Here is a 27,900-nt window from a genome sequence, read left to right on the forward strand (position 1 = left end):
AGGACTGCTGCAGTATAGGGCAGCGGTCAGCAGTGGTGCACGTCAACCCTATCTATTGTGGACCGATAGCGGTCCTTACAGAACAGCAGACTGTACCGCACTCAAGCCTATGTACCGTAGCACCCTATACCAAGTTACCAGTCCTTATAAGAACTTTTGTGGAACAAGCAGGTTGTGTGTTAGTGATTAGCAGACTGTACGTCAGTCCCTATACCGCTGAAGGACTGCTGCAGTATAGGGCAGCGGTCAGCAGTGGTGCACGTCAACCCTATCTATTGTGGACCGATAGCGGTCCTTACAGAACAGCAGACTGTACCGCACTCAAGCCTATGTACCGTAGCACCCTATACCAAGTTACCAGTCCTTATAAGAACTTTTGTGGAACAAGTGAGTTGTGAATGTTTAGCAGACTGCAGCAGAAGGGCAGCAGTCAAGTATAATATCCTTTCTATATTTGGAAGAAAGAATATTATACATGTACAAGCCTATTACTGTACCACTGATACCAGTCCTGAAAAGAACCTTTGTGGAACTAATAATAACAGCAAGTCTTTAAAATTACCCTCACTGCCTGACAACACTGCTTCCTTCCTGTCCCTATACAAATTGGCAAAAAAAGAGAACGATTAGTGGTTACTGGAACAGCTCTTTTGTGGACCTTGATAGTAACAGCTAATGATGATGATGATGATGATGATGATGAAAGACTAATCTGGCTGTCCCTGTAGCATACACCGTCCTTTCCCTTTCTCTAAACTAACAAAAGACACTCAGGCTGCTGCAAGAATCAGCAGCACAGCAAACCTATCAACACCTAACACCTATACCAGTCCTGAAAAGAACTTTTGTGTACCAAATAGCTAGTGGTTTATCTCTCCCTACTCCACACAGGAACCTGTCCCTATCTTAACAGAAGAAAGAATGTAAAATGGCCACCGGATCGGGTGTATTTATAGGTTAGGGGGAATGTACAAGTGTCCATGTGCTGTCATGTCTCAATTGGCTGTCCTGTATCACATGATAAACGTGTCACCAAAGGTTAAAGTTCTTGTATACATTAAACACGTAAGTCCGCCGCGGCGAACGACGGAAAAAGGCGTTCGAACGTGCGGACCGCGAATGTCGGAAATTCGCCGCGAAACGACCGCCGGGCGAACCGTTCGGCCATCACTAATCCTAATTAGCTCTACGAAAAACTTGCCGACCTTCTCATTACCAGCTTACGTTACTTCCCATGATGCCACTACCTTCGGCTGAAGACCTGCAGAGCTTACACTCTACATCTGCTCCTAATCAGCTCTTGCATAAACTCCTTTAATCCTGTAATAACTGACTTTTAGATCTCATAATAGTTTAAGCATGCCATGAGAAGGATCTAGCTTTCAAATGAAACAACATTTACATTTCTCTTTCTGTACTTAGGGGCATTTACATATGACTCTAGCACATGGATAAAAGTAGACCATTAGAAATGGAGTGGTTATATTCAAAGCTAATATTTCTGTTCAGATTTATTGTTATATTTATTGGAGGAACAAAAAATTCCAATGGGAGCTATGGTGTGGCAAAGGTCTATTTTGTTACATAAAATTTTTGCAAAAGTTATATTGAGGTCAAGATTAGTACTATGGATAGCTAGTGCCCAGGAAAGTAATACTGAGGTTAGTTTTATGGATTAACTTCATAAGGCTAGCACCAGAAAATGTATTTATTATAGAGACCATGTCCCCAGGGTCTAACTTTTTAATTATTTTTTCAATATAAATCATAAAGAACCCATGCTGGGCTCCATTTTTTAAATTTGCTAGTTTTTTTATGTAAAACCCTTCCAGTAGGTTTGGATCCTACTAACATCCCATAACCCTAGCTTCTATGTCACACCTACATTAAAAACCTCCCACTTATACTAACAGCAGAAGCAGCTTCCATAAAGTTAGCTGTAAGGACAGCTCCCATTGTCAGGCTCCATGCAAAGCCTCTGATCCTGACATTACTAGGGCTGACAGTGGCCGGATAACACCTAATTAGTTGTAAAGAAAGTTTGTAATCAAGGAATCCTGAAAGCTCAAAATAGAGATACTGTTGGTGCCTTTAACCTATTTGGTTGTCTTTGCAAATAAATAGTTTTAACAAAAGTTTGTAATCAAGGAGCCTTGACAGCTCCAAAGAGAGATACTATAGGTGACCTCGATCCCTTTTTATTTGAGCCCTGATGAAGCGGGATTGTTAGACCTGAAATGCGTTGCTACTTTTCCTCTTCCTGTTGTCACATTGTAATCTATAGTAAATTGTTATGGACTAAAAAACCTAAACCCTTGTACACACGGTCGGAGAATCCGTCGGAATGTGTCCCATCGGACCGTGTTGTCGGATAATCCGACTGTGTGTGGTATGCATCGGACTGTTTCCGTCGGAATATCTGTCGGACCAAATTTTCAAACTTGCTGGAAATATTTTCCGACAAACTGGTCCGATAGGACATACTCCGATCATGTGTAGAGAATTTCGATCGGACAAAGTGCCACGCATGCTCAGATCAAATTCCTACATCAAAGCTATTGGCTACTAGCCTGAACGTAGTCCCATCGTAACGAAATTACGTCATAACGTTCTGAAAGATCGGATTTTTCGACAACTTTGTCCGACCGTGTGTATGCAACAGTTTCGGACAAGATCCGACGGACAAAATCCGACGGACAAAATCCAACGGATTTGGTTGTCGAAATGTCCGACCGTGTGTACAAGGGCTAAGACTGCTGCCTGGAGCTCTTGTTTTTGATTTCATTTGAGTGTATGGTAAGTACCCATTAAGAGGGCTCCACATTGTAGTAAAGCTGCTGCATTCTAGTTGGGAAGTCCAAAATGTTCTGTTTTGACAGACAAAAAGGTCCAAGCCCAGTGGCTTACAACGTCTTGTACTGGGACTAAGGCCGGCCATACACGGGGCAAATTTTTTCCTGCAACCACAGGAAGGGAAGAAATTAGCATGATTCCCCAATTAACACAGACAGTGTTGACAGGGCAATCTCTCCTGCTGGGCAAATGTCTGTTCCTGGCGGGGGGGTTGGGCGGGGGAAGCCATCCCCGCCAGGAGAAGACGGTGATTATTGCTAGCGGCTATAGGATTCACTAATGATAATCGTAAGAGAATCTAGCAGGATGGTTGTAACCAAGTTGGTTGCTCAATCAACTTGGTACAGTCAGCTTGCCCATTAAAGGTTCGAATCTCTGCCAGTTCTGACTGAACCATCCTAATTTTTAACCATGTAGGGCCGGCCTACGTTTTTATTCCTGTCTGTGTCCCTATTAGGGAAATTCACCCTTCTCCCTCTGTCCTGGTGACCCTACCCAGAAAGAAAGTGTGAAGCATTCAAAAATGTTTGAGTTGTCCATGGGACAAGAGGTAAGGGAATATCTTCCAATGGGGACTCCTGTTCATGGGACAACTGTCTAAGAGGGAGAGTCTTCTTCACTTTCCTTTAACTTCCTGTTGCAGGGCTTTAAGTCCTGGCTCATACCTATGCAGGTTGTAGTTTGCATATTTCAGGTGCATTTCACGTTTTTCAATACACGTTTTTGATCAATTGAAGTCTATGGAACCAAAAACCAGGAAAAAGTCCCTGGCTCTTTCCATAAAATGCACAAATGTGAACGTGACCCATAGAAAACCATGTTAAATGGACTGTAGTGTATTTCTGCAAAACTGAAAATGCTCTAGAGAATGCATAACCCTTTTTTATCCTATCCAAAACAAAAAAAAAATGTTTGGCTACACAACACTTTAATCACACATTGAAATGGGCTAATAAAGCAATCTACCCATAGTAGACGTTCGAGTTTTTTCAACACCTAATTTATGTATCTACGGTGCCTTGAAAAAGTATTCATACCCCTTGACATTTTCCACATTTTTGCCTTGTTACAACCAAAAACTTAAACATATTTTATTGGGATTTTTTGTGATAGACCAACACAAAGTGGCACATAATTGTGAAGTGGAAGGAAAATGATAAATGGTTTTCAATTTTTTTTTACAAATAAATACGTATGTGAAAAGTGTGGCATGCATTTGTGACTCCCTGAGTCAATACCTTGTGTAGAACCACCTTTCACTGCAAAAAAAAAAAAAAAAAGAGAAAATGGGACTTGGACTTTTTAGGCACAGTCAACAATACTTTTATTGAAAAAGTTATTTTATTTCAATATAAAGATATAAAACATACATGATCTCTAAAATGATCTCTATCCACATTGATAGTTAGATACATCATATACAATACCGCTACTGTTCAGAACCAATAGTAACTACAAGGAGACCGGGAGATGAATCAAGGTCATTCCATAATGTAAATGAATCCAAGGGTGTGGTTCAGAGACAGGTAGGTGGTGTAGAGATGTTCAAATAGATACAATTTGCTCTACATGTTGCGCGCTCATTGCGCTTCTTATTAGCTGTCAAAAAAACAGAAGAAGAGAACATATATAAATATAATACATAAGACTGCAAAAACATCAACATAACTATACTATCCCTTTCCCGCTGAGCGTACGCAGATATGCGTACTCGGCTTCCGGGGGTTATACCGGGATGATGCCCGCACCTGCAGGCATCATACCGGTACCGTTTTTTGCAGTAGGCGATTGGCTATCCAGGTATAACAACCGATGCGGCTAAAAGCCGCTCGGCTGTTATGCCGGAGGAGCGGGAGGGGACGTCCCCCCCTCCCGCCGCCTCTCGCCGCTGCTACCGGTGCTCCCGCTCGATCGGGAGCACCGATTCCGTGTCCGATGGCTCCGGCTGCTGCGGAGGAACTGGAACGAAGCCGTAATCGGCTTCGTTCCAGTCTCCTCATCGTAAACACGGAAGCGACGTCATGACGTCACTTCCCGTTTACTCGGCTGCCAATGGCGCCGGTTTAAAAAAAATATCCGGTATTCAGAATCGCCGTTTTCGGCAATCTGAATACATTGAAGTGTAAAGGAGGGGTGGGGGGTCTTTTAGACCCCCCATCCCTCCATAAAGAGGACCTGTCACCACCGATTACTGTCACAAGGGATGTTTACATTCCTTGTGACAGCAATAAAAGTGATCAATTTATTTTTTTTTTAACAGCAAAGAAACCGCATACGGAAGTCGCGCCCGCGTATGTAAACAGTGTTCAAATCACACATGTGAGGTTTCACCGCGATCGTCAGAGCGAGAGCAATAATTCTAGCACTAGACCTCCTCTGTAACGCTAACCTGGTAACCGTAAAACATTTTTAAAGCGTCGCCTATTGAGATTTTTAGGTACCGTGCTTTGTCGTCAATCTACAAGTGCGCGCAATTATAAAGTGTGACATGTTTGGTATCTATTTACTCGGCGTAACATTATCTTTCACATTACGCAAAAAAATTGGGCTAATTTTACTGATTTTTTTATTTTTTTATTCATGAAAGTGTCCCTTTTCCCAAAAAGTTGCGTTTAAAACACCGCTGCGCAAATACCGTGTGACATTAAATATTGCAACAATCGCCGTTTTATTCTCTAGAGTCTCTGCTAAAAAAATATATATAATGTTTGGGGGTTCCAAGTAATTTTCTAGCAAAAAATATGGATTTTAACTTGTAAACACCAAATTCCAAAAATAGGCCTAGTCATGAAAGGGCTATATAACTATGAATGAGCAGAAATATCTGTAACCAAGGCAGCCACATGCCAAGCATCTCTGTTGCGGCAGAAAAGTGACAAATCAGAATGTGACAAACCAGAATGGTATGGGGGCGTATATAATATGCTATGTATATGAAAATGGAAAATTAGAAATTAAAATACTAAGATAGTGCCCAAGCATATAGCCTGGACTCAATTATTAGAAAGTACTGTAACTGTAAGCGCCTAAGACAGATAAATAACAATCTGGGAGTTATAGGGCCCCTGAAGAGGACCAACATCGCAGGAGAGCAACAGGCCTCAGAATGGAGTGCTTACGAAGGTATGATCCTTCGTAAGCACTCCAAGATAGAGTTTGCCTAGAACAAAATATCATCAGGGTTTATATAGCCAGCTCTGCTGGAAAAAGAACCTTCATAGAATAAAGAATAATCACGTAAATGTAATAATAATGAAGCTCACCAGGTTGCGAAAAAAATGGTAAAGTAGAAAGTACTGAAAGCCACAGCAGCCAAAAATGGGCAAAGGGACAAGTATAGTGATCCAAAATGTCACAGGGTATTGCGATGAATACCAAATAGAATGGTCCACCGATATCTCAATACAGCCCCATATAATGGTAAATGAAAGGCAAAAGAAAGCCAAGCACTTTTATTTCCTCAGAGATCTTCCTAAATAATGGGACCTATAGTAATGTAAAAAATAAATCAGGGAATCACAAAATATGAAAAAGGAGAAATGGGAGCGATGGGAGTGATGTACGAGGACCAGGAGGAGGCAGATCACCTCTAACCGATCCTCCCTGCTTCACGTCCCGCACACAAGGTGCCAGGGCGTGACGCTGGGTGGCTGCATAGCACTGGAAAAAATCTCCGCTCTGCCAGCAAGACACAGAGGATAGGCCGCATCGAGAAACAGGTATACAGCACAGATTTGACAAAGGAACTTACTAAAAATACCAGAAAAAATATATATAATAATAATTTACAGTTAATTATTTCACCTTTCACTGCAATTACAGCTGCAAGGTTTTTTTTGGGGATGTCTCTACCAGCTTTGCACATCTAGAGAGTGAAGATTTTTTCCCATTCTTCTTTGCAAAATATCTCAAGCTCTGTCAGATTGGATGGAGAGCGTCTGTGAACAGCAATTTTCAAGTCTTGCCAAATTCTCAATTAGAATTAAGGTCTGGACTTTGACTGGGCCATTCTAACACATGAATATGCTTGGATCTAAACCATTCCATTGTAGCTCTGGCTGTATGTTTAGGGTCGTTGTCCTGCTGGAAGGTGAACCTCCGCCCCAGTCTCAAGTCTTTTCCAGACACTAACAGGTTTTCTTCTAAGATGGCTCCATCCATCTTACCATCAACTCAATCTTGGTCTCATCTGACCAGAGCACCTTCTTCCACCTGTTTGCTGTGTCCCCCACATGGCTCCTCGCAAACTGCCATCGGGACTTAATTTGGCTTTCTTTCAACAGTGGCCTTCTTATTGCCACTCTTCCATAAAGACCAGATTTATTGAGTGCACGACTAATAGTTGTCCTGTGAACAGATTCTCCCACCTGAGCTGTGGATCTCTGCAGCTCCTCCAGAGCTACCATGGGCATCTTGGCTGTTTCTCTGATTAATGCTCTCCTTGCCTGGCCTGTCAGTTTAGATGGACGACCATGACTTAGTAGGTTTACAGTTGTGCCGTACTCTTTCCATTTTCAGATGATAGATTGAACAGTGCTCCGTGAGATGTTCAAAGCTTGGGATATTTTTTTATAACCTAACCCTGCTTTAAACTTCTTCACAACTTTATCCCTGACCTGTCTGGTGTGTTCCTTAGCGTTCATGATGCTGTTTATTCACACAGGTTCTCTAACAAACCTCTGAGGGCTTCACAGAACAGCTGTAGTTATACTGAGATTAAATTACACACAGATAGACTCTATTTACTAATTAGGTGACTTTTGAAGGCAATTGGTTACACTAGATCTTAGTTAGGGGTATCAGAGTAATGGGGGCTGAATGGACTAATGCACACCACTCTTTTCACATTTATAAAAAAAATAATGAAAACCATTTATCATTTTCCTTCCACTTTCCAAGGCAATGTATGTATAATATATATATATATATATATATATATATATATATATATATATATATATATATAACATTATTTAACATTCCTGGCTGTGCATGCAGTGGTTTATGTATATATATACAACAGTGTGCAGTTACATTTGGTTTAGGCTATACAGGAGCCAACAGTACACAGCATGGTCTAAGGTATAAACAAATTTAGGTAATGTTTAAAAAATGAAAAGAAGAAAACAAAGTCCTTCATTTTCTTGCTGAGTAAAACATCATGTTGGGGCCATTTAAGCTTCAATTCCTCTGAAGTCACAACCTTCCATATTTTATTTTAGGCTTCTAAATATACATTCCTGTTTCAGGGGCAATTATAAATACTTAATGGTGTTAATGGTATTTCGTTACCCAAAGTTTATGTAGTCCATCAAAATTTTGCTTTGTTCCTCAATTTCCACAAAGCTTAATATGCTTGTACACATTTTTTAGATTTGGCTGTCTACAAACATAACATTAGGGGACATCTGTCAATCAAGTATAATGAAAGCACACCCCAGGTGTTATGCCAGGGGATAAGGGACCCATCATCATTTAACTAACCCTTGCTATATTTAGAGCTAGATATACATGTCTTCCTTTTGCTTCTCCTACTATGTTCTGCATCAGGGAGGGAAGAGAGACAGCCCTCTGTATGCTTCAAGTATTCTATGCCCACTCCCATATGACTATGCTAGGTGTTGGAGGGACCATTTACAAAGCCCAAGTCACATGGTAGGAAAGCAAATGAGTCACGTATTCATACTTTGACCTAGTTATTTTATATGCCTCTGATTCCTTCTTCTCGTATTAGATTTCTACTCCTCATATTAGATTCCTCCTCCCCATATCAGATTCCTCCTCACTATATTAGATTTCTCCACCTCATATTAGATCCCTCCCCCTTGAATTCGATTTCTCTTCCTTGTATGAGACTCCTTCTCCTCATATTAGATTCCTCCTACCAGTATAAGACTTGTCCACCATGTATTGGATTCCCCTCCCTTATATTAGATTCATCTTCCCCATTATAGATTCCTCCTCCAGATTAGATTCATCCTACTTGTATCAGATTCCACTTCTCCATATTAAATTCCTCCCCCTTGTATTCGTTTCTTCCTCCACGTATTAGATTCCTCCCCCTTGTACTAGATTTCTCCTCTTTGTATTAGATTCCTCCTTCATATATTAGGTTCCTCCCCCTTGTATTAGTTTTTTCCTCCACATATTAGATTCCTCCCCCTTGTATTACATTCCTCCTCCACATATTCGATTCCTCCCCTTTGTATTTGTTCTTTTCTCCGCATATTAGATTCCTCCCGATTGTATTACATTCCTCCCGATTGTATTAGATTCCTCCCCCTTGTATTACATTCCTCCCCCTTATATTAGATCCCCCCTGTATTAGATCCCTCCTCTTTTGTATTAGATTCCTCCCCCTTGTATTAGTTTCTTTATCCACATATTAGATTCCTCCCCCTTGTATTACATTCCTCCTCCACATATTCGATTCCTCCCCCTTGTATTTGTTCCTTTCTCCGCATATTAGATTCCTCCCGATTGTATTAGATTCCTCCCCCTTGTATTAGATTCCTCCCCCTTATATTAGATCCCCCCGTATTAGATCCCTCCTCTTTTGTATTAGATTCCTCCCCCTTGTATTAGTTTCTTTATCCACATATTAGATTCCTCCCCCTTGTATTAGTCTTTTCCTCTGCATATTAGATTCCCCCCCCTGTATTAGATTCCTCCTCTTTGTATTAGATCCCCCCCCCCCCCGTTTTAGATTCCTCCTCTTTATATTAGATTCCTCCCCTTGTATTAGCTTCTTCCTCCACATAATAGATTCCTCCTCTTGTATTAGATCCCCCCCCCTGTATTAGATTCCTCCCCCTTTTATTAGATTCCTCCTCTTTGTACTAGATTCCCCCCCCCCCCCCCCCCCCCTCCGTATTCGATTCCTCATCTTTGTATTAGATTCCTCACACTTGTATTAGTTTCTTCCTCCACATAATAGATTCCCCCTCTTTGTATTAGATCCCTCCCCCCCGTATTAGGTTCCTCTTCTTTGTATTAGATCCCCCCTCCCCTATTAGAGTCCTTCTCTTTGTATTAGATTCCTCCCCCTTGTATTAGTTTCTTCCTCCACATATTAGATTCCTCCTCTTTGTATTAGATTCCTCCCACTTGTATTAGTTTCTTCATCCACATATTAGATTCCTCCCTCTTGTATTAGATTCCTCCTCTTTGTATTAGATTCCTCCCACTTGTATTAGTTTCTTCATCCACATATTAGATTCCTCCCTCTTGTATTAGATTCCTCCTCTTTGTATTAGTTTCTTCCTCCACATATTAAATCCCCCCCCCCCCATATTAGATTCCTCCTCCACATATTAGTTTCCTCGTCCTTGTATTAGATTCCTCGTCCTTGTATTAGTTTCTTCCTCCACAGATTAGATTCCTCCCCCTTGTATTAGTTTCTTCCTCCGCATATTAGATTCCTCCCCCTTGTATTAGATTCCTCCTCCTCATATTAGATTCCTCCCCCTTGTATTAGTTTCTTTCTCCACATATTAGATTCCTCCTCCTTGCTCAAAACTCTTTCTACAAGCATGACATCCTCCAGAACTCACAGACTGGGAATTTGTTGGCCCCAAAGACTCTTTTGATGCTCAAATTGCCCCCTGCTAAGATGAACCAGCTTCCCTTCGGTTTGTATATTTACTAACTGCAATATGACCACAAGAATGGGCTTTCATGTGTGTGTGTCCTTTACCAACAAGCCGGGCCGCCCTGCCAGTGCAAGGCAGACAAGAAACTGATTGGAAACATTATTGCGTGAGCTAAAAACAGAAAGAAATAAATAAACAGGAGCAGGCGGGAGAGAAGTGAATGGGAGTGATGGAGAGGAGGAGGGAGGGAAAGTGAAGGATGCAGGGCCAGCCGAGAATCCAACATAAAGAGGGTGAAAGGGATTGTGCGTGTGTAGTGTGAGAGTGATTAATGGGGTGGGGTGGGGAGCCAAGTAATGAGTCCGCAGAGATAGAAACAGAACGGGAAGACTGGGGAAAATGTAAAGGAGCTGGAAAATTAAAGTACAAACTGTAAATAGAGGAGGAGGACAATTAAATACAGAGCTCTACATTGGGGAATAAAGCATGGTGTGTGTGTAGAGGGGAAGGAAAGATAAAGAACAAGTGAAGATGTAGAGGAACAATGAAGAACTGAGGATGGAATGCCCAGAATGGCAACTCTGATGGATGTCACACCAAAGGGCCCTGTGCGAAAACAATTTATGGGGCCCCATGCAATTACAGAAGAACTCCATGAGAATATGTTATTCTCCCTTGCAGTGGGGCTCTACTAGCACTACATGGGTTAACTGCTCATTTTGCTTAGAGGAGCAAGGGTAAGCTGTACTTACTTACCTGGTCATTTGATCCTCTGGAAAACCGAACTGTTCAATGACAGATTCGACCTTAATTCATTTGGAATTTCGGACGAATGCAATTTTTTAATGAAAAAACGAAATAAATAAAAACAAATTTCGGGAGTAACTAAATAAATACATTTTTCGGACGAAAACAAAATTCTGAAACGAAATATTTCAGTCTGCACATGTCTATTGATTTTAGCAGATAGTAGGTCATTGGTGAGTTTTAGTAGGGCAGTTTCAGTGGAATGTTGTGGATGGAAGCTGTACTGTAGGGGGTCGAGAAGGTTGTTGTCTGTGAGGTAGCGACTCATTCAGTCATAGACAAGATGTTCGAAGAGTTGGGAGGCAAATGGGAGCAGGGAGATGGGTCTTAAGTTATTCAAACAAGTGGAGTCTAGTGAGGGTTTTTTAAGTATGGGGGTAACCAGTGCATGTTTGAGCGGGGAAGGAAAGGTGACGGAGGAGAGGGAGAGGTTGAAGATGTGGGTTAGGGAGTTTAGGATAGAGTGGGGAGGTGGTTGCAGTAATTGTGAGGGGACAGGGTCCAGGGGACAGGTGGTGAGGTGGGCCATGGGGAGGAGTTTATCAACTTCATTGGTGGTAACTGGGCAGCAGGAGGAGAGTATTGAGTGTGGTGTTGGACCTGATGTGTTGGGTAAGGGAGGAAGTAGAATTCTGGATATCTCCTTGCGAATTGTGTCGATTTTGCTGCTGAAATGGTTGGCAATCTGTTGAGCGATAAGCAAGTTGGTGGGTGGGGGCAGTAGAGGGTGGAGTAAGGAATTAAGGGTAGAAAGGAGTTGATGAAGTTTGGATGAGAGGGTTTTGATGAGAGTGTTGTAGCAGTTTTGTTTAGCAGTGTAGAGGCAGGAGTTGTATTTGTGAAGGGCAGATTTGTAGAGGGTAAATTCTTGCAGGGATTTAGATTTATGCCATGCTCGCTCAAGAGCACGGCTGCGTCTCTTGAGACTTCTGGTGTTGTCTGTTTGCCTGGGTTGTGGCAGATGGGGCCTGGTTCATATAGTCTTTATTCATAGAAAAAAAAGAGGATATAGTGCTGCCTCCCTGTAATCTTTAAAAGCGGAAGTATAAGTCATCTACTAGCGAAATGGGACTTTTGAGGCACAGCATTTTCATAAAACATACTTTGTTTTGTCCATATTTAAATATAAATTCTTACCGATAACATCTTTATAACATATAACATTTGTTTATAATCCCCAAATATAAATTTATAAAACCATTTCAACATCTCAATGCATTATATCCAGATATGATAATTCATCGAGCCCCAACGCATTTCCTTAGGCCACTTCTTCAGGAGACATTGACATACTTTTTCACCAGATAATCTAGATCGACTTATATAGTCATATAATCATTGTAATAACTACAAAACATTTATCATCCCACCTTATAAATATGAAGTACTCAGGGCATGCCAAGAGGGGGGTAGGGACCTGCCCAAAGGGGGGACTTAAAAGGGAACTCCCAACTGATGGACCCCCTCTCCCCCCAGGAGATGTCAAAGTGACTCCAGAGAGCCACATACTAACTAAAAAATACAGCACTGCCTAGATTATCTGGTGAAAAAAATATGTCAAGGGCTCCTGAAGAAGTGGACTAAGTCCAGGAAATGCGTCGGGCCAATTATCACATATGGATATGATGCACTGAGATGTTGAAATGTTTTTTTTAAAGTTGTGGAGTCACTTTGACATCTCCGGGGGGGGGGGGGGGGGGGTGGGGGGTTAGTCCAGCAGTTGGGAGTTCCCACTTGAGCCCCCCCTTTGGGTCCTTCCCTCCCTCTTGGCATGCCCTGGGAGCTTCATTATACAGTAGGATGTTGAATGTTTTATAGAGTGTTTTTACAATGAGCCTCATATAGTCTAAATGTAATTCTCAGAGGACCCATTTGAAGCCGTGTAGTCTGTAGAAATGGTATGTCTGCCCCTAATGCCAGAAGTGATGGTTAGCAATATAGTGCCGGTGGTAAAATGGTTAAAGATCGTGCAGGCTGCTCAGTCTCAATCAGCTCTATATTTACTCATTAGACATCCACAAAAGTTATTTTAGTGGAGTGGAGTGCTTGGATATAATTTGAAAGACCTTATAAAATTATTTGGAATTGGAAAATTGACCTATAAAATACACAATACTAGTCTGCAATACCAGAATCAGAACCATTTTCAGTAGAAGACGAGTGGTTGCGAGTTGCTCATGTCATGCTCACATCATCAACCATGATAACACCTCCATAGCAAGAATGATCACCAACATTAAAGTTTCATTGCTCTCCTTTCCTTTGCTAATGTCTAGAGCTGCCCCTGTTGCCAGAAGCCCACCTCTGCCATTATGATAATGACAGCCTTGTAGAGATGGTTGGATGTATGGATCGATGGTTAGATAGATAGATAGATAGATAGATAGATAGATAGATAGATAGATAGATAGATAGATAGATAGATAGATAATTGACACCAGAAGGCTTTTTCACTCTGTCACCTGAGAACCTGTGTTCCTTGCACCACTAGGACAGAAAAACCATAGACCACTGAGGCTACTGTTCCCTATAACGGACATGGAATTGATACTCATAAACACTCGTTGAGTTTCAGACACACCTGAAAACAATACTGCTCAGAACATACTCATCTCAACATAAAACATGCAGTATCTCACAAAAGTGAGTACACCCCTCACATTTTTTAAATATTTTATTATATCTTTTCATGTGACAACACTGAAGAAATGACACTTCGCTACAATGTAAAGTAGTGAGTATGCAGCTTGTATAACAGTGTAAATTTGCTGTCCCCTCAAAATAACTCAACACACCATTAATATCTAAACTGCTGGTGACAAAAGTGAGTACACCCCTAAGTGAAAATGTCCAAATTGGGCGAAAAGTGTCAATATTTTGTGTGGCTACCATTATTTTCCAGCACTGTCTTAACCCTCTTGGGCATGGAATTCACCAGAGCTTCACAGTTTGCCACTGGAGTCCTCTTCCATTCAACCATGACAAATATCACAGGGCTGGTGGATTCCATTTGAGGATGCCCCACAGATGCTCAATAGGGTTTAGGTCTAGAGACTTTCAGCTTCTTTAGCAAGGCAGTGGTCATCTTGGAGGTGTGTTAGGGGTCGTTATCATACTGGAATACTGCCCTGTGGCCTAGTCTCTGAAGGGAGGGGATCATGCTCTGCTTCAGTATGTCACAGTACATATTGGCATTCATGGTTCCCTCAGCGAACTGTAGCTCACCAGTGCCGGCAGCACTCATGCAGCCCAAGAACATGACACTCCCACCACCATGCTTGACTATAATCAAGACATACTTGTCTTTGTACTCCTCACCTGGCTGCCACCACACACACTTGACACCATCTGAACTAAATAAGTTTATCTTGGTCTCATCAGACCACAGGACATGGTTCCAGTAATCCATGAGCTTAGTCTGTTTGTCTTCAGCAAACTTTTTGTGGGCTTTTTTGTGCATCATCTTTAGAAGAGGCTTCTTTCTGGGACATTAGCCTTGCAGACCAATTTGATCCAGTGTGAGTCATATGGTCTGGGCACTGACAGGCTGACCCCCACCCCTTCAACCTCTGCAGCAATGCTGGCAACACTCATACATCTATTTCCCAAAGACAACCTCTGGATAGGACGCTGAGCATGTGCACTCAGCTTCTTTGGTCGACCATGGCGAGGCCTGTTCTGAGTGGAACCTGTCCTGTTAAACCTCTGTATGGTCTTGGCCACTGTGCTGCAGCTCAGTTTCAGGGTCTTGGAAATCTTCTTATAGCCTAGGCCATCTTTATGTAGAGCAACAATTCTTTTTTTCAGATCTTTAAAGAGTTCTTTGCTATGAGGTGCCATTTTGAACTTTCAGTGACCAGTATGAGAGAGTGAGAGTGATAACACCAAATTTAACACACCTGAACCCTGTAACACTAACAAGTTAAGCCGCGTACACACGGGCGGACTGTCTGGCCAACTTAGTCCGCCGAAACACATTTCAGCGGACAGTCCGCTCGTGTGTGGGCTTCAGCGGACTTTTTCAGCGTGCAGTCTGGCGGACTAAGTATTTCGGAATTTCCGTAATACTGTCTGTCGGACTCGCATTTCGGCGGACAATCCGCCCCATGTGTATGCCAGTCCGCCGTACTTTTGAAATGAGCGGACTTTTCCCGCCCGGAGAAAAGTACGCTCATTTCGCGCGGGTATCCAGGTAGGCGGGGCCCGCAAAGGAGACGTTGCGGGCCCCGCCGCCTGGTATGTACTTAAGGGGGAACCCCAACGCCGAAAAAAATCCGTGTGAGGGTCCCCCCCAAGTCCACAACAGACCCTTGTCCGAGCACGCTACCCACCTGGCCAGGAAAGGGGGGCGAGCGAGCGCCCCCCCTCCTGAGCCGTACCAGGCCGCGTGCCCTCAACATGGGGGGTGCCTTGGGGAAGGGGGGGCCGCGCGGCCCCCCCACCCCAAAGCACCTTGTCCCCATGTTGATGAGGACAAGGGCCTCTTCCCGACAACCCTGGCCGTTGGTTGTCGGGGTCTGCGGGCGGGGGGCTTATCGGAATCCGGGAGCCCCCTTTAATAAGGGGGCCCCCGGATACCGGCCCCCCACCCTATGTGAATGAGTATGGGGTACAATGTACCCCTACCCATTCACCTGTAAAATAAAAGTACAAAAAAAAACACAACACACGAGATAAAATACTTTATTGCACAGCTCCGGGGGTCTTCCGTCTTCGGGGGTCTTCTCGTCGGACTCCTCCGCTATCTTCTTGTAGCTCTTTTGCTAGCGGAGGAGTCCGGCTTTCTTCCTCGCCGCCGGCCTCTATTCTACCGACTTCGGGGGTCTTGTCGCCCTCTTCGGTTCTTCTGCCGGGCCACCGCGTCTTCTTATAGCTCTTTTACAGGCGGTGGCCCGGTCTTCTGTCGCCGTCGCCGCCGCCGCCACCTTCCGTTCTTCTTCTTCTTCTTCTTCTTCTTCTTCTCCAGGAGATGTTGCCTCGACGATCTCTCCGGCCGGAATGCCAGGGACGCACTGCGCGGCCACTTATATAGGGACAATGGGGCGGTGTCACATGGCTTTATGTCACATGGGTTGGTCACATGGGTTGATGTCACATGGGGACTATGACATCGTAAGGGGCGGGGTCACCATGTGACACCAACCCATGTGACATAAAGCCATGTGACACTGCCCCATTGTCCCTATATAAGTGGCCGCGCAGCGCTTCCCTGGCATTCCGGCCGGAGAGATCGTCGAGGCAACATCTCCTGGAGAAGAAGAAGAAGAAGAAGAAGAAGAACGGAAGGCGGCGGCGGCGGCGACGGCGACAGAAGACCGGGCCACCGCCTGTAAAAGAGCTATAAGAAGGCGCGGTGGCCCGGCAGAAGAACCGAAGAGGGGGACAAGACCCCCGAAGTCGGGAGAAGAGGCCAGCGGCGAGGAAGAAAGCCGGACTCCTCCGCTAGCAAAAGAGCTACAAGAAGATAGCGGAGGAGTCCGGCGAGAAGACCCCCGAAGACGGAAGACCCCTGGAGCTGTGCAATAAAGTATTTTATCTCGTGTGTTGTGTTTTTTTTGGTACTTTTATTTTACAGGTGAATGGGTAGGGGTACATTGTACCCCATACTCATTCACATAGGGTGGGGGGCCGGTATCCGGGGGCCCCCTTATTAAAGGGGGCTCCCGGATTCCAATAAGCCCCCCGCCCGCAGACCCCGACAACCAACGGGTTGTCGGGAAGAGGCCCTTGTCCTCATCAACATGGGGACAAGGTGCTTTGGGGGGGGGGCACCCCCCATGTTGAGGGCACGCGGCCTGGTACGGTTTAGGAGGGGGGGCGCTCGCTCGCCCCCTTTCCTGGCCAGCCGGGTAGCGTGCTCGGACAAGGGTCTGTTGTGGACTTGGGGGGGACCCCCATGCCGATTTTTTTCGGCGTTGGGGTTCCCCTTTAAGTCCATACCAGGCGGCGGGGTCAGCGACGTCTCCTTCGCGGGCCCCGCCTACATGGAGACGCGCTCGAAGTGAGCAGACTTTCCTCCGCGTGTGTGGGCGAGTCCGTTCATTTCAAAAGTAGGGCGGATAGTATGGCGGACTTAGTACGCCGTATTAGTCCGCTCAAAAAGTGGTGTGTGTGGTCAAGTCCGTTCATTCGAAAGTATGACGGACTGTCCGTCGGATTGTCTGACGGACTAAGTTGGCCAGACAGTCCGCCCGTGTGTACGCGGCTTTACATGACACTGAGGAAGGAAAACTGCTGATTGGGCCCAGTTTTGACATTTTCACTTAGGGGTGTACTCATTTATGCTGCCAGCAGTTTAGACATTAGTGGCTGTGTGTTGAGTTATTTTGAGGGGACAGCAAATTTACACTGTTATACAAGCTGTACACTCATTACTTTACATTGTAGCAAAGTGTCATTTCTTCAGTGTTGTCACATGAAAAGATATGATAAAATATTTGCAAAAATGGGAGGGGTGTACTCACTTTTGTGAGATATTGTACCAATGGAGTCTTTCATATAAAGAGGAGAACATTTTTATTTTTTTTATTTTTTTTGTTTATTGTGTTCAGCAGCTTGTTCAGCAACTAAAACCCACATAAGCATGACGATGGATATCATTATTTGATAAGGTCCAAAACCAAATGAAACTCAAACTGGGTGTCCAAAAAACAAAAGAAGGCACCAGTTATTAGCATCAGCTAAGTTACATCGCCTGTTTTATCTGGAGTTCTTCTTTAACCATATACATATATATTAAATGTTTGTCCAAAGAATAAAAAAAAGAACAATGGCAAAAAGAAATTGACCAGCATCTGTTAAGGCGCATATGATGAAATAGCGAGGGAACAATGGTATGGTGAGATTGGAAAGCTGAAAGAGGGGGTGATTAAGAGGAGAGGGTGGTAAAATAAAGACAGATGTGGAGCGAAAGACGGGATTAAACAGCCCAATTAATGTGTCAGCGCCCGGGACCTGCAAAACGTCATTTGCCACAGCCTGTGATATGCAGAACGGTCTGCGGATTAACTCTTTAATGCCCCCTGCCATCCACAATCCCCCATTTCTCATGTTCAATGATGAAGAGAGTGCCCTAAATACCAGCACATTGCATATTTCCTGAGGAGGCTATAGGCAGCAAGCATTATACAGCCTGGCAACCCACATGGGAGCGATAAAGGTGTGACACCAAATGCATACCTCATGTGAGTCTGGAGACAAGGTTATGAGAGGTGATAAAAATTATAATAGGGGTACACGGCACAGCATTAAACCCACTTTTTTAATCTAACCTATAGATCTTTTTCCCAGGTTTTTTAACTTCACAACTATAATCTAAATTATTGTATAGAGAAAAACAGGATAGGACTGAAAGAACTGCTTTGACAGTCCCATTCTCTATCAACATATACTTACCCAAAATTATCACTGCAGCACTCTTTTAAGAAATTGACATATGTGACAACCCAAAATAAATACACATTTTATAACGAATAAAGTGTCCATATACAGTCCAATACTGTATACTCCACATTATTGTCATGCGGTATCATGCAAATAAAATAAAAAAATCATAAAAAATCTGTGTAGATCAGGGGAGAGACTCCACAATCCAAAATGAATTTGCTTCACACACCTCTGTATTCCAATCGACTGGATCCTCGCTTATTTTCGGTGGACCTCACTAATAGGTAAGGTCAATTACAGCTTAATATTGAAATCCTTCCACGGTGATCTTCCTCAGCTCAACAGACTCTAAAGTCTCGTACACAAGGTCCGATTGTTGGCAGGGGATTGTGTGATGACAGACTGTTAGCTTAAAATCTGACCATTAGTACGCTCCTTCAGACAATTGTTGTCCAACAAGGACCACTTTTTTTTATTATAGTCAAAACTTTTTTTTTGGTTGGCATGAAGAGGGATTAGAACACTTGTCATTGCTGTCTGTGCCCCCAAGGTGAAAGTTAAAGAATGAAAGGTGAAAGAAAATCTCACATTTTGTGTTATTATGAGAACAGGAGTAAAGGTGAAATCATCCAACAGGGACACCAGTTCTGGTGACAACCACGGACATCCTCACTGTGGAGGGATTTCCTCTCAGTTCCTGTTTTGGCTATGGGACAGGAAGGAAGTGTACATCCATCCATTGGGACACGGATGGTAAAAAAAATGGCAGGTATTATAACCCTCTTTTATTCTAGCCAACATGAAAAAAAAAGCTTTGCCTTTAGTTTTACTATAATGCCCTGTACACATGAATTTCCGTCAGAAAAATCTTGGAATGGAATTCCGCTCAAGCTTGGCTTGCATGCACGCGGTCACACAAAAGTTCACTGAACTTTCAACCATCGAGAACATGGTGACGTACAACACTACGATGAGCCGAGAAAATTAAGTTCAATGCTTCCGAGCATGCATCTAATGCTTCCATGCATGCGTAGGAATTTTACGCAACGGAATTGGTACAGACGATCAGAATTTCTGATCTGAACTTTTTCCAACCGAAAAATTGAGAACATGCTTTCAGTCCGGGAATCAGGCCAGCAAAAGTCTGATGGGGCATACACACGGTCGCATTTTCAGACCAAAAGCTCTCATCGGTCTTTAGGCTCCCCAAAATGTCTGCTGATGGATTTTCCTTTCCTAAAAGTTGGGTCAAAATCCATATAACATTGTGACCTCTATCCAACATCTCTATCAACTCATTGCCATGTGTCTGAACAATTAAATTATGGTGTGGAATTTCCATCCTAAGTTAATTAAAGGTTCAATTAAAGCTTACAAGGTTTCACCTGAGCCTTCTATTGTGTATAGAAAACTTTGAAAGACCAATTAGTTCAGAGCAAATATGATAGTAATAGAATAGAAGAGTGCTGTAAGCATATAGGTACACAACCATTATTAAAGCTGCAAATTCTGTAGATATGTTATGGGAGAAGGAATATCAGACCCCCCAATGTAAGCATGTGAGATGTAGACAGTACACCAGTTGTGAGACAAAAAGAGTGATCTACATGATGACCTGTGCATATGGAATGTATTGCACTGGCAGACATCTACTTTTCAGTATGCCGCCCCCCCATCCTTTTCTCCTGCTTGGCCTGAGCGTCGGTGGTTGTGGGCAACAGGACTTGCAGCAATGTCCCACCCCTTTCGATAGCTGGTGCCTGTACCACTCTTGGTAGGCATCCTTGTTTTTAGGCAGTGGGTCAGTTCTGTCGACCTATCGTTCGCCTCTCAATTTGGCTGTGGCGGTGTGGCACTCCATTTCAATGTCACATGCCCAAGGCTCTAGGTTTGTGATAGTGTTTTGCTATCTGGCTCCTGTACCCTCATCCTGCCTAGCTTCATGTCCACTTTGCCTTGTCTTTGGGTTTTGCTGCTACTTATCTCGTTGCTTGGATAATGGGCAACTCTTTTGATTGCTGCCTGCCCTGACCTCAGGCTGCTTCTGGATTACTCTTCACCTTTTTCTTACCCTGACCTCAAGCTGTTTCTGGATTACTTAGTTTTCCGAATTTGTCCTGACCTCAGATTGCTTCTGGATTATGCTTGTCTTTTGTCTGCCCTGACCTCAGGCTTCTTCTGTATTATGTTTAGTTTTCTGTATGCCCTAACCTCAGGCTGCTTCTGGATTAGGCTACATCTTCTGCCTGCCCTGTCCTTGAACAACGTTAGTGTTCTTGCTATGAAATTTGAGGATGATTTACTCCATGGTGCATGCAGTTAGAGAGGTCAGTGATGGCTTGATTTAAAGCTTATTTAGAGCTTGTTAGTGATGTGTTGATACTTAAATGTTCATAGCCTAGCACCAGGTTAACTTTAATCCATTAAAAGTACAAGCAATCAAAATGGGCAACTTGATTTCTTGTCAATTTTCTACATTGCATACTTTTCAATGTAATATAAACTAAAACATATTCACAGATTTCTGCTGAGTGCCACCTTATTGGGTTTGATGTCAGCAGCCCCTTTGGCTTCTCCCCCAGCAGCTATCCAAAAGTTTTTTGTAGGAAGATGAGGGAAAGAGGGGAATTGGCTCTTTCTGAACTAATCAAATTTGCTTGCAAGCTCAAACGCACTTTGCAAGTCAATATGTAATTATTTATGGAAAGGTAAAATGCTGCAAGTGAGCATTTAAAATACTTAATTTTTCTGTGCTTTTAACTGCAATTTAAGTTGGTGACAGAGTCTTTTTAAAGTTAACCTATAAATAAACCCATAAGTAAACCTAAAGTCCTCCCAAAGTGCCTCCTTTCCCTTACAGTTCAGAATGGATGGTGTCACGTGGGGGACGGAGCTTGCCTATGCAAGTACTGACTTTGAGAAAATTGATATTTGCAAAGAAATGTTGGAAAAGGTTCTGCTTTTGATTCACTTTAGGTAGGAGCCACTGAACATTTTGGAGAAAAAAACATTTATTTCATAAATTACTTTTTTTTAGCCTCCAAGTTAATTTAAAGAGATTTGTCTCTTCCATAGACAAATCTCCTGCTTCAGTTATTCTATTCTGACACCTGAATTCTGAATGCTATTTAGGTAACAATTTTCCACCCAGCTCCTTCAGTTTTTCAATTAAAAGATGCTGGGCAAGTTGGTGCTGACAGGGCCACCCAATGATTGAAATCTGGTCAGTTCATCAGGAACCAGCTTAACATTCATAGGTGTGTCATTCTGGAGATTATATGGGCAGCGTTTTTCTAGCTACCTTCTTTACAGTGAGAACTTTATTTTCCAAATGTGTTTAAGCAACAGAGTCACTTTAAATATTCCTTAAAGTACTGATGTATGAAAAATTATAATTTACTAGAAGAAAAGTTGATTTATACTCATGTTTTCCAAAATCTCTTCTCCAACATCTACCAAAACCACTGGAAATACCCAGTAGTGGTCTCCTGTTATCACATATTTCTTCTTTAAAATGTTTGAAAATGGAAATACCCAGTAGTGGTCCCTGTTTATCACATTATTTTTCTTAAAAAAAGTTGGAAAATGGAAGTACCCAGTAGTGGTCCTTCTTCTTTAAAACATTTGAAAGGGAAATATCCAGCAGTAGTCCCTGGTTATCACATATTTCTTATTTAAAACATTTGAAACGGGAAATAGCCAGTAGTGATCCCTGGTTATCAGATATTTCTTCTTTAAAAATGTTGAAATGGAAATACCCAGTAGTGGTCCCCTGTTATCACATATTTCTTCTTTAAAACGTTTGAAAATGGAAATACCCAGTAGTGGTCCCTGTTTATCACATTATTTTTCTTAAAAAAGTTGGAAAATGGAAGTACCCAGTAGTGGTCCCTTTTTCTTCTTTAAAACATTTGAAAGGGGAAATATCCAGTAGTAGTCCCTGGTTATCACATATTTCTTATTTAAAACATTTCAAAATGGAAATACCCAGTAGTGATCCCTGGTTATCAGATATTTCTTCTTTAAAAATGTTAAAATGGAAATTCCCAGTAGTGGTCCCTGGTTATCATATATTTCTTTTAAAAACATTGAAAATGGAACAACTCAGTAGCGGTCCCTGGTTATCACATATTTCTTTTAAAAACATTGAGAATGGAACTACCCAGTAGTGGTCCCTGGTTATCACTTATTTCTTCTTTATATTAATTGTAAATGTTTATTGGGGGCAGGGACCTACCCTACTTATTTGGAATGGGAATCTATTATTTGTAAAATTGCGTGGCTTAATACAATATGTCTTCCAAAACATAGTGGTCCTATGTCTAATTGCTTAGTTTTCATACGGTGGCTTTGCTGCCCTCATCAGTTAATTCACCATGCATTGCTGGATATGTATTTGTAGACGTTTCCACATATGGCCCCTTTGATGTTTGTTCTGTTCCCCCAAAATAATCGCAATATAATCGTTTAGATCAGTATCACATGATCTTCTGTGCCCTTTAACCCAACATTTGCTGCTCCTTCTATACGGTTTGTGTCACGCTCTTGGCCAGCCTCCACCTCCTGTTTATCTCGACCTCAGCTGTCTCCTCTACTTTGGATCCTTTTCTTCTTTGCAACTTTCTGTGTTCTGATTGTATCAAGCCTCCTAATCATCCCCTAATGAATACTCACCATACAGCCTGTTTGTTGTAGGCAGCCTTGTGAGTTATATTGTATGACAGTCATGAGATAAAAGGAGAGCAAGAGACAGGAATGAAGTCCAAAAACAAGCTTACAGTGAATGCGCCAATACATTATTTAATGACAGTGCAAAGAGAAAAAAAAAAAGTGCTGCTAGCTGGAGATAAGTATTCAGCGGTTACCTTAATTGGAGAACTTGCTGTGCTATACCGCACCACCGTGATCTTTGCAGGAGCAGATTAAAGAAAAAGTAAAGCTTATCTTCAGTGAGAATATAATTTGAGTTACTATTGCAGTGTTCACCTTTAAGGAAGTAAAATTTCTTGGTTTAATACAACCCTACCCCCCCCCCCCCCCCCAATAGCAAGGAGATGGATACATTGATAGCTTATCTAATATCATGTTTAGCCCTTTTTGAACAGACCCATTAGTATGTTACTTTACTGCTATATTAAAGCCCAACGCCACTTTATAATACAAATTATTTGTAATATAATTATTAAATACTATACTAATATGATACTTTCAATACAAATTTTAAAGAAAAATCTATTTATTAAAGCCTTTTACATTAAAAATGCAGCTCTGCTATGCTAGGGGCTATGCTCAAAGCTCTGTAATTTAGTGCTGGTCCTCTTCTGGGTTGAATGACATCCAATGTTGGGGTTAGAATGTATATGAATGAATGAATGAATGAATGATGCGGTTAGAATGTCATTCAACTTACCCTATTTTAGGCTCTGCACATAAAGATTCACCATACTGCAATCCAGCACTGTCCTTCTGGGTTGAAGGATGTCCAATATCATTCAACCCGGTTGAGATTAGGGTTAGGGATTTAGGTTCGGTTATCATTCAACCCACTTTTATGAGCCCATAAAGAACACTCCCCCAGAGGAGCATCATTAGACCACCCTGGACTTACAGGATAACGATGCAGAGAACTGTATTACTGTGTGATGCCAAAGAGGAAAATGAACTATAGTTTCCTGTGCCCAGATCAAAAACCACAGGATAAAAAGTATACGCAATTTAAATGGTTCACTCCATGAGGGATGAGGGCAACCTAAAATTTGGCTAAAAAATAAAAAAAGCATTGTACACATAAGTATACCTAACATTTTGTCCTTTAATTGTTGGAGAACCAAAAGTTCAAGCACACACCATCTCCTTGTTTTCCAGTAATTGCTGGAACTCAGATTTTTCTATTAGCCTGAGTGTCCGAAATGGTCTAATTCAGCCTATAGCAAAATAAATAGTCTTCATATATTTCATTTGACACATTTTATATGGCTAAAATGTTCTACTTAGCAGAACACATAATTAATACCAATGAATAAGCTAGAACTGCCATATACAGAGAATATATAATATAATATATATGTATGCTTCAGTGCTATATGGTATATTAAAAACTATTAACATGTAATATGAATAGGATACAGAAATTGCCAGGTTAATTATCATCCTCTAAGATTTCACAGCTAAAAAGCTTTTTATGATGATCCTCTGGGATTTATTCCGGGATAAATGGGCTTTATTGTGGGTTTTAATAATGGATGTCACTTGGAAGCTCACTTCCAATCTTTCTTTAAAAGGGTCTCTTATATGGGAAGCACTCCTTCACTGCCAAAACGTTCTCCTAGCCATGGAGGAAGGGAAGAAGAGGAAAGGAGCTTCTGCAGAGCGACTGCAGTGTTACTAATAGACAATAATACAGAGGCAAATATCAGAGCAGCAAATATCAACCTTTTTGAAGTTGTGGCCTCCCTTAAAGGTATGCACATTTTTTGAGGCATCCCAGTCTAAAATATAAAAAATGCAAATGTTACTTATCAATGGGAAACTTGAGCCTGGGACAATGCACACAACTAGCTTGATGAAATTCACTTCATATAAGAAAGCCCCCCTTCACATCAAAGGTTCCTCCGTCACATCAGATGTCCTATTATCACATTAGAGGGCCTCCCATCATATCAGTAGTTCCCCCATCACATCAGAGGTTCCCCTATCACATTAAAAAAGTACACGGCCATCTATAACTGGCCTTTGCTGCAAGGAACATATGCACACTCATGTAAAAAAAAAACTCTGATGTGCTGGGTGAACCTTTGACATGTTGGGTGAACCTTTGACATGTTGGGTGAACCTTTGATGTGATGGAGCAAAATACCGCTCCACTCTCTTCACATATGAGACTTACCATTTGGCTCCAGCAACAAGGCAGAGGGTAAGGGATGGCGGAGATCTAGAGGAGGCAGGCATAAGCCTACCGCCAGTCCTGGATCAGAGACCTGATTTTCCATGGTGCAGGCGAGCTAGCCACAATCACAATAGCAACAAATGGCGTTGTGCATCCTGGCCCTGCAGTATCACTGGTTATTATGGTGCTGGCAGCTGGTCTGCCCACGCTGTGGCAACTCACAACACTGATCCAAGGCAAACTGGGTTACGTACTTGCAGCACCCTTGGGGAACCCTAAAGGAACCTAGACCCCTGGTTAAGAAATATGCCGTGAGAATAAGTATTTTATGCTTGGACGTTGCCATCTAAGAGCTTTTTTCAATTATAAGCAAACTCTAAAGCATTTTTTTTAGTATATTTGACATCATGCCTCACTGTATGGAATATTTTTAAATCTGAAGTATGGCCAAATACAATTTTGTACGTTTGCTCACTGACAAAGAAATGTTCAGTCTATAATTTTAATGGTAGGTTTATTTTAACAGTGAGAGACAGAATAACAACAAAAATATCCAGAAAAACGCATTTCAAAAAGTTATAAACTGATTGCATTTTAATGATTAAACTAAGTATTTAATCCCCTATTAAACAGCAAGATTTCTGGCTCCCAGGTAATGAGCTGAAATTAGGAGCACTCCACAGAAGCAATCAATCAATCAATCAATCAGATTCCAATCTCTACGCCATGGCCAAGACCAAAGAGCTGTCCAAGTATGTCAGGGACTTGACTAGTGTAGTCTGAATGTTCCCCTTATATTATTCCTTACCCATACCTTCCCCTATTAGAAACGAGACCACACCATAGGTTGGAGTAAACTGGCCACAACAGCCTTTATTAAACATAACTCAAAATTCACTCCAATAACTTGTAAATATGAAAATATCTAAATATATATAGATATATAAATATAAATAAATAACTTTATTACCATTAAACCACATTAAATAACATTAGCTGCCCATTCTGGTGATCTCTGACGGTGACCCCACTTAAGCCAATACCAAATCACTGCGGTACACCTGACCAACTTCCCAAAGGCCTCCACCTGTGACCGGTCGGAGACAACTTCCGCCAGTGAACATAACCGTATTCCCTCCAACGTTCAGGAATACCCAGAGGGGCCGATCGTTAGATGAGCCCCCCACACCCTCAGATCCCTTCTGAGTACCTGTCTACCGTCAGAAACCACCAGAAAACACACCGCCAACACAGGAAAACCTTCAGCTGCCGTGACAACCGACGAAACCTGCAAAAGAAGAAAAGACCAGCAACAAACGACACAACAAAACAAACACATAACATTAGGGCGGGAGGGCGGGAAAAACTGCCTCCTCTGTGTCACGCTGGGATCCGAATGATCCCCTAAAGCCACACCCCTCCCTTTTATATGACCCCTCCCCTACACTGAACTTGCTTCCTGCAAACCTTTTTCCTCAGCTCCACCCATAAAGCTTAACCCTCTGTGTCCCTCATCCACACTGTCATGTCCAGCACTCCTTATATCATTGCATTCTTAATCCGTGCTTCTCTTGACTAGTGTAGTCTGAATGTTCCCCTTATATTATTCCTTACCCATACCTTCCCCTATTAGAAACGAGACCACACCATAGGTTGGAGTAAACTGGCCACAACAGCCTTTATTAAACATAACTCAAAATTCACTCCAATAACTTGTAAATATGAAAATATCTAAATATATATAGATATATAAATATAAATAAATAACTTTATTACCATTAAACCACATTAAATAACATTAGCTGCCCATTCTGGTGATCTCTGACGGTGACCCCACTTAAGCCAATACCAAATCACTGCGGTACACCTGACCAACTTCCCAAAGGCCTCCACCTGTGACCGGTCGGAGACAACTTCCGCCAGTGAACATAACCGTATTCCCTCCAACGTTCAGGAATACCCAGAGGGGCCGATCGTTAGATGAGCCCCCCACACCCTCAGATCCCTTCTGAGTACCTGTCTACCGTCAGAAACCACCAGAAAACACACCGCCACAGCCCGAAAGGGTGACCCCCTCAACCTTGAGGGCCACCCCACACCCTAAGAGCTTTTTTGTATACCCTCCTGCAGACCCAATGACCAAAGGTCAATACCCACGTCCGACCCCCATCCTGGTTTTGTTGATGCTTACCATGGACCTAGCCCACCTCCACACCGATCTGCCCACAATGTCCGACCAAACCAAGATGGTACCCGGGAAGCGGACTCGTAAGCGCAAAACATCCGCCCTAACATCAGCTAAGATGTCCCTTTCCTTCCGTATGCCCAGGTCGTTGCCCCCTGCGTAAATGACCAACACATCCGGGGGCCTGTCCC

The sequence above is a fragment of the Lithobates pipiens genome, unplaced genomic scaffold (assembly GCF_037356315.1).
Source record: "Lithobates pipiens isolate NorthernLeopardFrog02 unplaced genomic scaffold, aLitPip1_a1.2 Scaffold_28, whole genome shotgun sequence".
In the NCBI taxonomy this organism is placed as follows: Eukaryota; Metazoa; Chordata; class Amphibia; order Anura; family Ranidae; genus Lithobates; species Lithobates pipiens.